Source organism: Anas acuta, chromosome 11 (genome assembly GCF_963932015.1).
Source record: "Anas acuta chromosome 11, bAnaAcu1.1, whole genome shotgun sequence".
In the NCBI taxonomy this organism is placed as follows: Eukaryota; Metazoa; Chordata; class Aves; order Anseriformes; family Anatidae; genus Anas; species Anas acuta.
The window spans coordinates 1,139,256-1,156,054 of NC_088989.1; the positions used below are offsets into that span (position 1 = coordinate 1,139,256).

At 42.7% G+C, this 16,799-nt stretch overlaps 1 long non-coding RNA gene across 1 annotated transcript in view; it reads left to right on the forward strand.

Moving 5' to 3' along the window:
• The window catches only part of LOC137862621 (uncharacterized), a 63,475-nt gene extending 46,907 nt beyond the window's left edge, over positions 1 to 16,568 (forward strand). Inside the window, exon 4 of the long non-coding RNA XR_011100431.1 lies at positions 11,961 to 16,568. This is a non-coding gene — a long non-coding RNA (uncharacterized lncRNA). The remainder of the gene's footprint in view (positions 1 to 11,960) is intronic.
• Positions 16,569 to 16,799: the final 231 nt, after the last annotated feature.

Consider the following 16,799-nt stretch of genomic DNA (forward strand, 5'->3'; position numbering starts at 1 on the left):
TTTTTTTTTTTTTTTCCATCGTCAGGTCACATCAGGGAATATTGCATAGGTCACCCACCAGCAAGGTGCTGGCCCCTTTTGCATCGGTGGGGAGCTGTCACCCTGCATCAGCCCTGCATGTCGCAGGGCAGTGTCAGTGTGACGCCCCGAAATGCAAGGCAACCTCTTCAAAATATGGACAGTGAGCTGGAAACATGAGAGAACTTGTTCCAAGCAGGTCTTTGCTTTCAGGTTATCACAGAGGAAGGCCCAGGTTTAATGGGTAATGTACCGTAGCAGATAGGAAAACAGAGATACAGGCAAAAGCATTTTTATGTTTTAAAAAAATCTTTGAAGTGGCAGAAATTCAATGGGATAAAGGGTGTCCGGCATTAATTTTAAATTTTACAATCTGGGGGAAAAGGAGTAAGATTGCAGAAAGTGAATCATGAGGCTAAGACAGCATTATTTTCTTTCTCCATCTGCTGTTTGAGGGAGGACTTGCTGCCTCGGTGTAATTGTGCAGCTCTTCCTCCTATGTGACGAGACTGCCAACACCTCTGGAATGAATGCGATCAGCTCTGCAGCGTGGACTCAGGAGGTGGTCTGCTGCTTCTCTTCTTCCTGAGAGGGTCTCCTGTATGTCCTTTATTTGATCTGTTTGCTCCGTGAGCCTGCGCCAAACCTCTCGCTGGATGGTTTGTGGGTGTGCTCCCCTCATGCTGTGGCCAAGGGCCCGACCTCTGTCAGGGGCTTCACTGCTCTGCAGAACGCCCGCTCCCCTTGCTGCATGCTTTATTGCAGTGCCAGGAAAAACCTAATACAAACATTAATTGAAAACATATTTGTGGTCATTTAAATAATTCATAAGCTTCTGTCTCATAATTAGCTCAAACCCAGGGCAGGGCTTGGCCTGCCGGCCTCACAAAGGAATGGTTTTTGTAACTACACCGCTGTCCGGGGTCGCTGGGGCAAACGCTGTGTGTGTATTAATGCGTGGTGCCTGTGCAGCAGCTTAGAGCATGTAGAGAAATGCGGTAACATCTGCAGGAACATCTTTTATGAAGACAGCTAAGCAGCTTTACATCTGGTCAAAATATTTTCAGTGTTTTTAGTTTAAAGAAAAATAAATACTTTTCCAAAAGAATTTCATATTCCTTAGCCAGCAGCTGTGGATTCTCACAGCAGGTTCAAATATGCCTGAGTACGTGGCTTAGAGAAATCTTTGTATGAAAAGCACATGAGATGCCCAAGGAGAGGTCTGCAGAGATGTGAATAATTATGCTCACAATTAGTTGAAAGTGTTGCCATGTGCTTTTTGGCAAGGACATTTCCAGTGCAATCTGTGCAGTTCTCTCATCTCAGACGTAAAACACGAAGCCTATAGCTATCCTTCTGTGAGCTGATAGGGAAAATATCGATACTTTGCACTTTGCTTTGGTGATAGCAAGGCTCCAGGGCTTGGAATAGTGTGTGGGTTTGTGGTCGCAAATTTTTCCATTCTCTGTTGTGTTCACCATACTGTTTTCCCATTTCCCCCCCCCCCCCCACTGTTCTCTGGGTTGTTTGTTCCTTTCAGTCCTGGATTTATTTTCCTTTCAGTTGTAGATCATTGAGACTTTCTCTGGCAGAATTTTTTAGCAACCTTGAAATTTGGCTGAAACCTTGTTTTACTTCGGCTTCTCATTCTGAATTCTGTGTGGAGGTCAGTTCTTCCCAGCATGGCAAAAATTGCTTTCCTTAATAGACTTAATTTCCCACATTTGTTTTTTGTTCCACTACTTTTTACTCAAGCTGGACTAATTTGAATTGTTGTAATTACGTCTCTGCACAAACAGATTTGAAGTACTGAATGACAAAATCGATTAGGAAATTATATTCTCTCTGAAACATATACAGTTCTCTGAGTGTTTCTGTTTCACAGAAAACAAAGTTTTCTTACAGCATACCTGTAGAAGATGGTCCGCAGTATAAAGCGGACAACATCCAGCTCAATCTAAATCCCAGATAACCCTGATGAATCATCTAGTCCATCTCCAGCTGAGCAAGGTCAAGGAATCCTTTTTCCTAGAGGAGCAGCTTCCTTCTCAGGTAGCCTGCACTGACATCGACAAAAGCAGAGCTCTGAAGGCAGAGGTGGGGACGGGGCAAAAAGAGCAAGAATGAGTGAGCTGGGAAAGGTATGAAAGCTCTGACAGAGAAACAGCTTCAAGTTCATATGAAAGACCGGAATTCCCAACCCCCCCTGACTACCGCAACCAGAAAAGTAGGAGACAGTTTTGCATGGTGAAGCTTTTCGTGAGATTTTTAATTATTCTGGGCCAGAAAACAGTGCAATCCCAGCTTTGTTACGATAAATTGTTACTGTCTTAGCCTATAACTAATCAAATATGATTTATAATTAGGAATTTCTTGTGGTAACTGTTAGAGGTGAAGCTGAATCCTTTGAAGTGACAGGCAGAATTTGTCGCTAAAGATCTTCCCTAGCATTTGTAGGATGCCCACATATACGTGTTTACTTCAAGAAGCATGCCTGAATGCAGCAATTTAGCAAGCAATGTGTTAGGCTGTATTTTCAGGAATAAAAGGGTATTTCTTTTACTTTCCATCAGAAGTTGACTTATGTTCTTACCTTCTTTAAAGTGCCTCTAATGCTCTTTAATTTTATTGATACAGACCTAATGAATGGTGCATGATTTGTGTGGAAGAGAAGAATAATCTCCATCCCTTTTTCTTCGTCTGATTCAGTGTTATGTTGCTTTAGTGACAGACCATTAAACCACTTGTGCAGATGCTGCAGAAGCAAAGAAACAAAATATATCAAATGCCCAAAGCACTGCACTGTCTAACCAGAAGCAACAAATGGGTACAGAGAGCAAGCCAAGGACCAGGGGACAGCGCAGGCCAGCATAATAAACCATAGCATCAGCAGTAATCTCAATATTGGGATTTTTTAAAAATATATACTTTCCCAATGCAAATATTTGACATCAGCTTCCTTGCCTGTTTTTCAGTTGTTTCAATTCATGAAGTACTTTGCACAAAATCGTTGATTTTTATTTGCATAGCAGGCGTGGCAAGGAGAGCACCTTGATGGCTGTTTGTGGAGAAAGGAAAAGCCACCAAGATACCTGAATGTAAAGGTGCAGAACGTTAAAACAAAGGTTGCATCTGCTCTCCCATGGTTTGAGTTGACATTTCCAGTCATTCCAAATCATATGACAAGCTGCACAGACCCCCATCATGGAGTGCGTATGACACATCAGCTGCATTTCACAGGATGCCCAAGCCATATTCCTTCTATTCCTTCAGGCGTTGTACCTTCAGGTCAGCTTGGCTTGACAAAATTGTCAACAAAGAACACAGGCTGGCGTGAGCAAAGTTAAAATGTTTGTGTTGCCTGACTGACAAACATCCTGTTTCTTTATCTAACTGATGTTCAAAAGAATAACAGGTCTTTCAAAACATGTCAAAGTGGTGATGCCAGAGGGTCCAGACTGCACAGCTTGCTGCTACCTTGAGGCTGATACTAGTAAGTGATATTAAAAAAAAAAAAAAGGAAATAAAACATTATTTTTCATTGGTATGATATACAAGCGCTTGTACTGGCAGAGATTTTTCCGAGCAGTTTTCGAGAACCATATGTTCTCAGCATTTCTGCTCCTGACATTACCCGAGGCGGATGCTTCCTTTCCAGCTTCTCTGGCAAGCTGTGTGGAGTTACCACACCAACAAACATGGAGGGATGTTAAATGTTACTCGTGGAGCTGTCTCTCATAGCACTCTCTGACTCTTACTTGTAATCTCATATTATTGCTTGATCAAGTGTCACAGGGGATGTGCAAGGACTCGTGGCCAGCAAAATCGCTAATTCAGTTCCCACACTTTTGTAGTCCAGATAAGTTAGGCCAGGCTTGGTGCAGAGACCAGTGTGATGACAATTAATATTTTATCTAGCCTGTTGATTCGACCAAAAGTCTGGCATTGGGGTTTGGACGGGAGCAGCTCTTTAATTTGCAAACAGATGCCTCCACCAGCTGCTTTCTGTGCGCAGACATCACAGCGATGATGGGGAGGTCACAGAAATGGTACAACTGTCAGGCTGCTCACAGGAGCTTTTGGGCACTGTTGAACACCAGTGGATGTGATGAGGAGCGGGTGGGTCCAGCCGCAAACACAGTCACGAGCAGCAGCGGGCACCAGGGAGGCTCTGGCAGCAGCATCAAGACAGTGACCGTGAGGCTGGGGCACCCTACAGGGCTGCAGAAATAACAAAGAGACTTAAAAACTTAAGCTTCATCACTGATGGTAAGAATTGGGATGAAAAATAGGTCTGTGAGGTCATTAAAACTGACTTCCATTACTCATATTAAATTCCAATATCCTGTTTTGCTGACACACCAGTAAGATGCATTTTTAGGAATTATCTTGCTCTTCAATCTTGGTTTTAAGTGAGTTTAGGTGAAATGAAGATTTAAATTAGTTATTCCTTTCTAACTTACTGATTATGCTTCCGTTTTAAAATTTACTTACACTTAATGATATATTTTCATCTGATGAATTTTATAATTGGTTATTTTTTTCTTTTAAATCAAACTGTTCTATTTTCATAGTCTAAATACAGCCATAAGCAGGTCTTCACATCCTGAAGTACAGCTAGTTAATGGCGCTTCTATTTACAGATTGAAATATTACTTCCAATGTAAATCCATCTGCCTTGTAAAACCTTCCCAATGAGTTTTGCTAAGCATCACTTTCAGCTTTTAGAACTACAAACATGTAGCAGTTAATTCCTTCCAGATCTTTCCACGGAGATGTCCATACAATAGTGATCGTGCAGTTTTGCATATTGTGAAATGATTACTATTTTTGCCCGTCTCTCTGAATTATTTTCTTTTATAGTCACTATGAATAAACTCCAAAGTCTGTACTTTAAATAAAAGAGGTCATTCTGTTTTACTGCCAACAAAAACAGGAGCATGATTTCCATGTCTAAATAAACAAATCTGTTACGTGTAATATCTCCTGTCAAAAACTCATTGCCTATTCTGATTTTCAGCTAGCATTTTCAGGCAAATTTATTGATAAATTGAGAGCTCAGTCCTGAAAGGGTGTTGGGATTTGAAGCCTCTGCTGAGGTTTGCTGGAGGCCTGAAGATCCGGGCAGCATGCTTTGGCGAGTGGGGAGATTTGTCAGGCTGTAGTTTTCTGCAGACGTGCTGCTTTGGAGCTTCACTTCTCACTCGAAGATAAATGAGGAGATTCTGAAGTATATTAAAGGGCTGTTTATGTGGTAAATACTATAAATAGTACAAAATTTGGCAATGTGCGTCTCCTTGAAAGCTTGCTTGTCTGGATTTAGAAATATGGGATAACTGCAGAGCTCATTTTTCATATCCATTTATCCGTTCTCTTTTTCTTTGCCATTGTAACATTTCTTTATTGAAAGAATACAAGTGAAAATAAAAACTCCTGCGAAGTCAAGGTCATGTTCAGCCACTGCTTTCAGCAGCTGCGTGTTACCACAGGCAGGGGCAAGCTGGTGAAGCAAGCCACGTGCCTTGTCTGGAAGTCACCCAGAAGTAGGAAGAAACTATTTTACATGCTTACTCCCTTATGTCTGTGCAGATACCCGGGAATATTCACACAGTTTTGTTGTTTGCCAACCTAGAAGCTCTGTTTTCATTTAAAACAAACTAGGAAGCCTCTGCTGCAGTGTTTTCATGTAGAGATGGCACTTTTCCAGGTTTCATTGTCATGCAGTGCATAGTATTGAAAAGGCAAAAAGAGGAGTATGAAGAAATTACCCAGTGAAACAGGAAAAAAAACTTTTATTCCCATCAGTTTTGATTGAAGGTGGGAGGTAGTGGAAGCAACAGAGTAAAAGCTAATTCAAAATATTGCTGCAGAGGATAACGCCCAGCCTCATTTTCCTGTGGAGGTAATATATCCTCTTCGAATAAATAAATATTTCTAAAACCTTAACCTAGCTTATGGGTGGACAGCAAACTAATCAGAGTGGAAGTCTTGCTGAGCCGAACAGTCTGGAGGAAACCTAAAGCGGATGAGAGTGGTCCTTTACAAGTAAGCTGTGTTTGATTTGAAAAATGTCAGCCGGTTTGGCAAAAAAGAGTCAGAAGACAAAATTTCCCATTTATTCTTCAAATGTTGACTTTGGAGAGTATCCCCCAAGTGCTTGTCTTGGCAGAGGGCAGTGTTTTGGCACGGGCCTGCTGTCATGTCTGTGCTGATCTGGTTGGGGCACAACTTCCATCTCCTAGGAGGTAAAGAAGGAAATCTGGTATTCTTCCATAAAAAGACATTTAGGAACTAATGAAGACGTGATGCTTTTTTCATATTTTTTCTCTAACGATTTAGGGAATTCAGCTGCAGCTTCTCATCTAAGTGAAACAAACGATTTGTAGACAATAGGGTACCAAACAGACGAATAACATCTCTTGACTAAATGACAGTCTTGTTGCGCTGCCTAATACAACATATAGCTTGTTTATCTTGCAATTTAATGCTATCAAAAGGATGACCAACAACCCCTTTTAAATGCTTAGTTATTTGCAATTAAATGTAATCAGACTGACTGTATGCTTTACTCCAAAAAACAGCTTTGGGGAAGTTTCCCCAGAGCTAGTACCAGGGCAGGGGGTTCAAGGCTGCTCTGTGGCGTTGGCTGGGGCACATGGATGCTGCACAGCCACGGTTTGCATTGGAGCAGGGGCTGTGCTGCTGCCCACCACTGCTCCTCGCTGCTTATCGCTGCTCCTCGCTGCTCATCACTGGTCATTGCTGCTGCAGCAGCAAAGATCGTGACCTGCTGGTGTGCTTTGTGCTGAGCTGGCACCGTGTCCCTGCCAGGAAAACTCCTCTTCAGTGGACAAGGTGGAGGAAGGCTGGGAGAAAGACAAGTAATATTGTTTTCATTTCCTAGGTGGGATGAAGGGAACTAGGTACAGAGCTTCAGTTCCTGCAAAGCAGATCATTTACGCCTCTGTTTAGTATTAGTCGATACAGTCCTCCTGCTGTTGCCTTAAGCAGATAATTGAAAACATTTATTGCTTTAGCATGGCCTCATGGATCTTTTGCCAGAAGCGTGAAGACAACGCAGCCCATGCAAATATCCCTGTGTAATCAGCCGGGGGGTGTTGTGTCCCCCAGCGCTGCTGCAGCCACTTTCCTTGGAGTGCTGGTGGGCAGGAGGCATGGCAGGCAGGTGGCAGTGCTGCAGGACAAGGCCCATACAGGACCACGGATGGGGCAGGTGGAAATGCCCGTCCTGGGATGGAGGTGAGGCGAGGTGGCTCCCTGCCCGCTGTCTTTCTCCACCAGGGCTGCAGCTGAGAGCGAGTGCCCCGGAGAGCTGACCCTAATTAGCAGATAAAAGGTTCAGTTAAGGGGAGCCTTCGGCACGAATGGTCCCTGAGAACATACGGGCACAGACTGGCACAATCCATCACTATAGGCGTGACATTATTAATGAGGAATATAAACAACACGCTAGCCCATCGTGATTGATAAGACAATAAAAATCATTGCAGCTTCTGAGGCCTTGCTGCTGTTGTTAATTATAGCCAAGCAATTCGCTGTAAACTGCTCCCTGTGGGTTACGGGAGCTTGCCCTCTGCTGCAATGTACAGCTAGTGCACGGGTGCTTATTTCTTTGCATACTTAGGAGGCGACAAGTGAGCAAGGTATTGAACTGCTTTAATTCAGGGAGGAGGAAAGTACAAGAAGTGTGTGGGGCTGGGATAATTTCCTGTGCAGTTATCAGCTGGAACCAGCTTTGTTTTGAAAAGACACACGGTGCCTGGTCGGCAGAGCTCGTGCTGAAGAGCCGGGCTGATGCATTTGGACACGCTTCGCACCGCAGCGGCTGCGGGCTGAATTTGGGTGCTGCTGCTGACTGGGAGCATCACAGCCCTCTCCAAAGTTACGGGCACAGTTCAGCGCTCTTATGTGCCATGGTTTAAACAATTTAAAGTCCAGCGGCAATAGTAATAATTGAAAATTTAGTAACAATAATGATACTCAGTGTGTGCTTTTGTTATTTCTGTTGTACCTACTTGAAACTATTTTTTGCAAAACCTACATTTTTTTTTTTTTTTTATATAAAATAAGAGTGTGTTAATTACATACTTTTTGAAATGGTTTCACATATAAAGACTGTACTTACTGTACGAGCTATTCCTGAGGATCAAGATTTTGTTTTGAAAATTTATTTTTCCCTAAGTACCTTCAGACCTCCAAGAACATTAAAGCAAGAAGAGGTCAGTAGGGATGTTTGCTAGATTTCATGTTTCCAACAAGCCAGGTGTTGTTTAATGTCCTAGCTGCTGGTTGTTTAACCAGCTCTGTTCTCTCACCAAAGGCTCTGGACCCTTCCTAGCAGAAGGCACAGAATCTGGTAAAGAGTACTTGCTTCCTCCTACTAACCATCTAAACTCTTGTTTTCCCAGTGGCGTTTGAGCCCCCTGAATCCCCAGCAATGTGTTCTCCTAGCTAAACATATGGTTGCTATAACTACAGCAAGGTGCTTCTGACATCCTCTTCAATATGGCATATGTGCCTGATCTAGCAATGAGCTTTTTACATAAATTCCTACCTCCACCATTATATTTTATCTTTCTGCGTGCTGTTCAAAATTACAGTGGCTTATTGGTTACCTGCCGCACGGACTATATATATTTTTTTTCTTTTAATTTGGGATTGGATGATATAGGGCTAAGTCAGGGGATAAATGAATAAATTAGGGAATAAATCAGGCATTATGAGCTAGAAGTAAATGAATAATAAATTAGAGAATAAATCAGACATTAAGACATCAGCAGTGCTCTGTCATCTTTGTATGGAAAAACGTGGAATGAATGTTGTTGGATTCTTTGGGTAATAGTCCAAAGAAAAAAGCCACACTTACAAACACCAAATCCTGTTGTGCTTTGTACATACTTTAAAGACCTGAAAATGAAAAAACAAAAACAAAAACAAAAAAACACCTTTGATTTTCACAAAAGAGAGGGAAGATTACTAACAATAGTGAGCCCAGTTTGAGCTGTACACTGGGCTCCAGAAGGGCTTTCCTTGGGCTTGCTGCTCTGACAAATCCCATTTTTACCTGCCAGTAAAACTGCTAGGAACATTTTCAAAACAAACAAACAAAACACAAATGGCAGTTACTCATCTGATCAGTCACCAAGGACACCATGGTAGCAATATTTACACGAATTCTCAGCATATGAATAATTTTGAGGTACTTACAGATTGTCATAGAGTTAATTCAGCAGCAGCAGCATTATTTGTTCCAGCACTTTGTTTATGACTGGCTCAGATTTCTGGATTGGATTCACACCAGTTACTAGGAATTTGTAAAAATATTGACAAATCAGAGACATCTTTCAAATCTGAATGTTTGTACAGCCAAATCCTCATACTTTGGTATTCACTGTTTAAAAGGTTCATTCTGTGCGACTCATGCAGCCAATAATGCACAGTGGGTGCAGAGCAGCAAGCAGGGATGGAGAGGGACTGACAGCCCCCCCGAGCCCTGCGCTGCCTGACCACGGACGTGGATGTGGATGTAGATGTGGCTGTGGACATGGGCCATTCAGCATAAACTGGTGGAGAAATGTGGGCATCAGTAGGTTTTGGGAAACATTTGTGTTTGGGAAACATTAATGAGAAATTAATAAAAAAGGGAGATAGGTCTGCAGTAAATATTGTCAGTCAGCAGCTTAATTGTTGTGGACGCACCCATGCCAGGTTCTCCTGGCTGCCTGTGAGCATGTGGAGCTGTCTCACCTCCTGCACCGTTCTGGTTGCCTTGGATCACTGGCCACTGGTCCACCTCTAATGGCTGGGCCTTGCCCAGGGTCAGACGTTTGATACAGGCTGATACGTGCTCAGAAAGCAAGAAAGTGAACCTTACATCCAGTGGTCCCTCTGACACTTCTGCAAACCATCCCTGCTCTTTCCTGGGTCATGTTGCTGGTGCCTTCGCCTTGCAGGGAGTGGCTCTGTGCTTATCCCAGCTGTGGGAAAGCCAAAGGCATTGAGGAGTACCCAGGGAAAAGACATTTCAAAAGAAGCTGTAGCAGGTATCTTCAGTGTACTTGTGCTGTCCAGGAGACATTTTTAATCAGGATAAACTTTCTTCATTAGACTAAACCAGTCAGAGGACCATTGTATGCTTCAGATACTGGCAGTATAATTCTGCTCGTGTTAAAATAGAAACACGAGACGATCTAACAATTTAACCTTAAAATCTTGGAGGAAAATATCCTTATAAACAAATCTTCCAGAGGTTTCAGCTAGGTAAATAATGTTAGCTTCAGAAACGCTAACTGAATAAATAACATGACATCAACTAACTTGGGAGGAAATGATAGGCCACACAGGTGGGTTGCTTTCATTCTTTTTCTATTTTTCTCCCTTGTTAAACATGATCTTCTGAACAGATTCATTATTTTTTCTCCATTACTTATTATTTCTAATGGTCTTGTACACCCTCTTAGTTGGAAGGATGTGGAAATGCAGACCCTCTTCTTCAAGCTCGAGCTGGCTATGAGCATTGCTCAGTGTGTGACTCTCCTCGAGACACTCCATTTGTACTGGCCCCATTTTCAGACAAAGACAAGCTCCAGCCAGCTTGGAAGCAGAACACAACCGAAGCTCAGCCTTGCAGGCCATCCTGGGGTGTCACGTAGAGGGACGGGAGTCTGTATCTGCAAATAGGTACAGTACAAATGAATAGCTTGTTAGTATGTGAAATTCTCAGAAATAAAGATGTCAGTGTGGAGTAACACCTACTAGAAATGATTATTGTGACAGGAGAGTCATTTGACAGCATTCCACACTGCTCAGCACACCTCGTGTCTTTACCGACTCGCTTGTTTGTTCGTGCACACATTCGGAGTTAAGCTGTCAAAATTGTCAAACTCTGGAAGTCAGGCGGTGGTAAACCTTTTTAATGCTCGACGAAGCATGCAATCAGAATTATACAACATGAATACTGTCTTTCTTGGGATATGTAAATAAATGCATAAAGAATGCCTTTATGTGTAATTCAGTTGTTCCTAATATTTGTTTGTGTGGAGGATAATAAAGCGTAATCATTGTTAAATTCATAAATGGAAGTTAATCCCTGGTATCTGTCATAAATATGGAAAGAGTTTGAAAGCATCACAATCCAAGGCTTGATTGTAAGTGTGTCCTGCTGGAAGGAAATCTTCCCTAAAGGCTGGGAGCTGGTCTGCAGGTTCAGCACTGGGCTGGACAAGGCAGCAGGAGGCTGAGCAGGGGCTCACGCTTTGCTCAGCAGGGTTTGGGGATTTTCTGGAGAGGTTGATGTGAAAGGTTTTCCTCTCTAAAGGTGGGTGTTATGGGAAGTATTCTTCTGCACCTGGATCATCTGCCTGAGGTGGGAATGGGTTCTGAGTGCTTTCAATCAGTTGGATTGCTCCCATGGCACTCATTCAGAACATGCAACAATTGCTGAAATTAAACTTTAAAAATAAGCATGCAAACAATACTCTTCTCACGGGTACCTTGGATTTGCTTATTGCCAGTGGAGTGTCTCTTCTTAAGCATTTTCAAGCTATGGAGCTTCCTTCACAAAAAGCCTCCACTGGGCTTTCCACGATCAGCAAGAAAACCTGGCCCTAGCAGAGACACACACATACATCATTGTTCCATTTGCAGTGGAGATTTCTCGTATGTCTTTTCTTAGTCTTTAATAAAAAATACTTCCGTAAGCTGAACAGTAATATTTTCAACTGTTTCATTTACTGCTTTTAATTGCTAACCCACAAATATCCAGATGGTCATAGATACGAAGTGAACCAACTGGAGTAATTAGAAACCCCAGATACCCTGCAGACTCCTGCTCAGAATAAATACCAACCCTCCGAGGTTCAAAGCAGGTGGCTCATTTCCTTTTCATCATTTTTCATTTTTGTTTACCTCTGTTTTCTCAGATACTGGCCAGGAGTGAAATTGGAAGAGCTAGAAATACCATCAGGAAATATGAAAAAAATGGATTGTCAAGACTCGCCCTCTACTTGCATGAATCTCACCAGTAACTTGAATGGACAAATATCTAAATACACTAATTGTGTATCAGCCCTGTTGGACATTTTGTGTCAGGTTCTGGACACAAATTCTGGAAGGTAAGGTAAGCTGTTGGAAGCTTAGCAGCTGAGCTACTGTCACAAAATCTGCCCTCTCGTTCTCATAGTAAAAGTCTGTGACTATTAACATAACTTCATGCAGTTGTTAAATCTGAGCAAATAATGCTTTGAGCAAATGCTTAATGATTCAGTGAAGTCCATGAAGGCAAAAATCTGCTAGTAGTTTACTGAAATCAATTACCTGTCAGTTGGTTTATCTTAAATTTACATTTACAAATACTATATTTAAAACTGTGATGCAGATGCCGAAGGAATTAAATGAGCTAGAATTTTGTACACTAGCCAGAGGAGAAATCTTGTATTGTGCAAAATTAGCATAGGAAGGGTGATCTTTTCTTCAAATTAATTACATTATTATCAGTTAAATGCAGATGATTGAATGTAGACACTACCATTTAGCTTTTGCTGTGAACTTTTCCTTGCTCTCCCAAGTACTGAGGGAGTCAATTTCCACATTGCAGTTAAACCAAATCTTGCTATAATGAACATGGCATCATGTAGCAACCTACTGTGGTTGGCTTGCTGTGGTTTCCCATGTAGACAGTGGGCCAGTTTTGTGATGAGAAAATCAGAATTTGCGTTGCTTTGTTGGAAGAGATGTGGGTTTTCTTATCTTCCTCCTGAGTGCTTTTTTTTTTTTTTTTTTTTTTTTGATACATTAGATTAGATTCATAACAGGTTGTTGGCTGATTTTATGGTTACAGTAATGAAGACAAAATTATGTGATCACAAAAGTTTGGGTTAAGTCTGCTAGAAACTGGTGACTGGCAAGTCCCTAAAAAAAATGGGAAAATAGTGGAAAATGTTGAAAGCGTGAATTTAACCTACTTCAGTATGTACAGTCTCTAAAATACTGTATATTGTAAAAACAGCAAGAACTATAATACAACCGTATACCTGTTTACATGAGTTCATTGTAGAATCCCCATGAATTCTAGAAACATCAAATAACATATACGCTGTTGGGTCACAATTATTGTAGTTATTATCATCATCCTCATTACCATTCTTCAGCTGGAAAGTATTAGTCATTGTCCTGACTTTCAGTGCTGGCCTCTTGTTTTCTTCCCGTGTCTTTACACCTGGCAGTAGATGATGAGCGCCTGCTCTATAGCATGTGGCCATCTCTTTTTTTTTTTTTTTTTCAACACGACCTTAAGATCTAACAGAGCATTTCAGATGCATACTTCTCACTGAAACTATATGGTCCATTGAAGATTAAGTGACATGCCTAAATACTAGTATAATGCTTTAGCAATTATTGTTCTTGCAAAACTTCACTGTGTAAGTCCAGAGGGTAACAGAAAATTGTACTCCAGGGTGAGCCATCGAAGAGTAACGGAGGCAACAGACACGGGCAAGCCACGAATGTCCATACTAATATTTTTATTCCCACTTAATTCTGTAAGTAATCTTACTTGCTTGGAGATACTTCTCAGCCAATATATTAATACTTAGTGTAGAAGAGCGACTTCACCTTTAGCAGATATTTTAAAACTCATTTGGCTGTGGCCCTGAGATGAAGAGCCCTGCTCCAATGAAACAGTACGAGGAGCGAAGAGCCTGAGGTGGCGCTACCTTGCCTTGTCACGAACTGGCTTTTATCATTATCATTTTCTGTGGGAAACTTTTCTTGTGAATATATCTAATGCAGACCTTTGGTAGAGAGGAAACACAGTCAGCAGAATTGCAAATGGACTACCTTGGTACGTTAATGTTGGCTTCTGGAGCCTGCCACCAAGAGACGCTGAGCTTGCTGAACTCTGTCACAGGAGAGCGTGGGTGTTATGTTTATCTGGGCTCCCAGGGTGGCTGGGCTCGTGGAAGAGAAATCTGTCGAGGATTTTTAAATGCACAAAAACCACATTTGTTGATGAGGAAAGGCTCTTCGGTCTGCTCCCTGGAGATGGGAGTGCTTTGGAGGCTGCTGCAGCCGGGCTGCTGCCCCTGCGCACCCGCTTTGCAGTGCCAAAGTCTGCACGTCTCAAAGAAAACTTCCTTGTGCTGCATTTTTTTTTTTTTTTTAATTTTATAAATGGACATTATGGGCTTGTGAAACTGGAGTGGTAAAACAGGTTCTGTACAATTTATGTCATCTTAGGTGATGAATAGCACCTCAGGAAGTGAGTTCGGAACTCAAGTCATTTTTTAGGCATTAAATGAAGGCTTACCTGGCTAAATATCACTCATAAATGTTATTTAACCTTTGGAAAAGCATTTTACAGGTCCTAGCTAAGAAGAAGCACAAAGAGGTTTTGCCTTGTTTCTCTACCCCCCTGTTGCACTGTGATTTGGGCTATAAAGGAGTAAGCCCAGTCTAAGCAAAACTAATATGGACTTTTCAGAGATAGTACATTAATCTCCGGACATTTATATAGACATCTCAAAAGCCCTGGAAAATTGAAGTCCATGAAGAAAGAGAAGCTGTATTCAATTAATCTGAATTTGAGTTTTAGTGCCAGCTGAGCTGAGATGCCATTACAGCTTCCCCTCTGTCCTGAGGGGCAGCTTGCCGCCGGGAGGAGCGGGCTGTGCCCGGCCGGCTGACGCAGAGGAGGTGACAGGAGCATCCGTCAGCAGTTCTTCGGAGGCAGCCTGAAGTCGGCTTCTTTGCTGCGTTTGCCTCACTCAAGGGCATCTGCTTCCTGAATCAGCCGATGCGGTGCCGCCATCCGCACTGCCGCCGCTCAGCTCTGCTAATGGGTGGCGTTGACTCCAAGTACAGCCTGTAAGCAATCAGAAGGAATTTCCCAGGCTTTGTGTTCCTTTTCTCCCTCCCCAGCCCCTTGGGTTCCACTTCTCGGAGGTGCATGAGTGTGACTCTCATTGCTCGTGGGTCACATCCCTGCACTGAGCCGCCTGCTGCCCTACAGCCGGGACGGGAGGGTCAGCAGTCCCCTGGCAGGAGGATGGAGCCAGCTCAGCTCAGGGGCCATGCATCCCGCAGGGCACAGCAGTGCTGAGCCTGCCCAGTCCTTCCCTGGGGAAAGAAGACGGAGGCACCAGCTGGGAGTGATGCCGCCTCCAGCGTCAGGGCTGCCAGCAGGAATTACAGGGGAGATTGCCTGGCTGCTTTTATATACAGGCTGAGACTGTCTGTTAGCAGCAATCCCTCTGGACCTTAGTAATTCTTAAATTAGCTCAGTTTTACTGAGTTTGTAGTTCTGATTCAATGCATTCAAAAGCAGTTGCTAAGATGACTTGGGCATTCCTTGTTTCCAGAAAACCGTGAACAGGAGAAGGGTGGGAATCTGCAAATGGGTTCTGCATGGTGTCCTCCCATGTGATCTTTGTGCATCCATATTTTAGGGAAAAAGACAGTAAAAAGCATTGGCTATGTTCCACACTCTTCACAAGATATATTTTCACTCTTTGTAGCCTAAATGAAACGACAAGAGCCTGTCAGGTTGTTGGGAAGAGAAGCAGTGGGGGGAATTTGCGTGTCGCCCCTGCTGAAAGCCTTCCTGAAACTCAGCTGTGCACATTTTTACCTGCAAAAGCTTTTGCATCTCTTCAGATTCCAACTTGTTCCATGTAACGTTGCATCTCCCTGTGTTCGGCTGTAGCCTAATGCGATAAGACATAACACAGGATGATGCATTCTAAGTGATTAAATGCAACACAAGGTCATAAATTCAAAGTGACACTTCAGAATTACAATTTGTTGTATTCCTTTAAAACACAGACCTGATCATGAACAATGCTTGAGCCAACATCCTGTTATGCTTGCTGTTATCTATATGTTCCCAGGGCTCTGCTTATCCCTGAGACTTCTGTAATGTTTGTCCATTTGGCAGGATAAAACATCCAATTAAAATCCACCTAACAAGGGGACTTTGTGTGGCTGAAACAGCATCCCCAGCATGAAGGCCTTTGTCCAGTACAGTGCCCTGACTTTTGTAAACACACATTGCCATCCGTACAGTCCCATCCAAGTGCGCACTCAGTGATTTGGCAGTATGTGACACAAGTCAGTGTAATGCCATCCTAAAATGGACTGATTTCTGGTTTTAGTTGCACTTCGAAGTAAAGAAGATGAGAGGTTGGATACAGTCTTCCTCGCAGCTAAAGGTTATGTCTTCCCTCGGAATTACTGCCAGCCTTCTCTCCTATGCAATGGAAATGTATTATTTTCTCTCTTGCTTGCCCCTCATGCTGCAGATCACGCATCTTTCACCTCCCTTATTAACACTGGTCACCTTCCCTGACTGAGGGCTGCAGCTGCCAGCTGCTGCATCGCTCAGGGCGAGGACGAGCACAGTTCAGGAACTCTGCCCTGGCCTCTTGGCACTTCCAGAAGGGTTCCTAATGGAAAAGCTGGGCCCTTCCAGCATTGTGTTAAAGTTGAGGCTTGCTGGGCCTTTAGTGCAGAAGAAAACATAAAAGTAAAAGCTGCTTATATAATTTATTTGAATTTATTTGGAAAAGCTTAACATCTTACTATTGCACCCCCTTTTTTTTTTTTTTTTTTTTTTTTTTTTTTTAAGAATAATTGTTCTCTTAATTTTCTCAAATCTGTTACATTTCTGAGTCTTCCCCCCAAGAAATTTATTTGAGAATTGTTACTCCCAAGGAAGCTCAGAGGCACTTCTGGGACACAGGCCAAGAAATGGGAGGCAGAGCAGA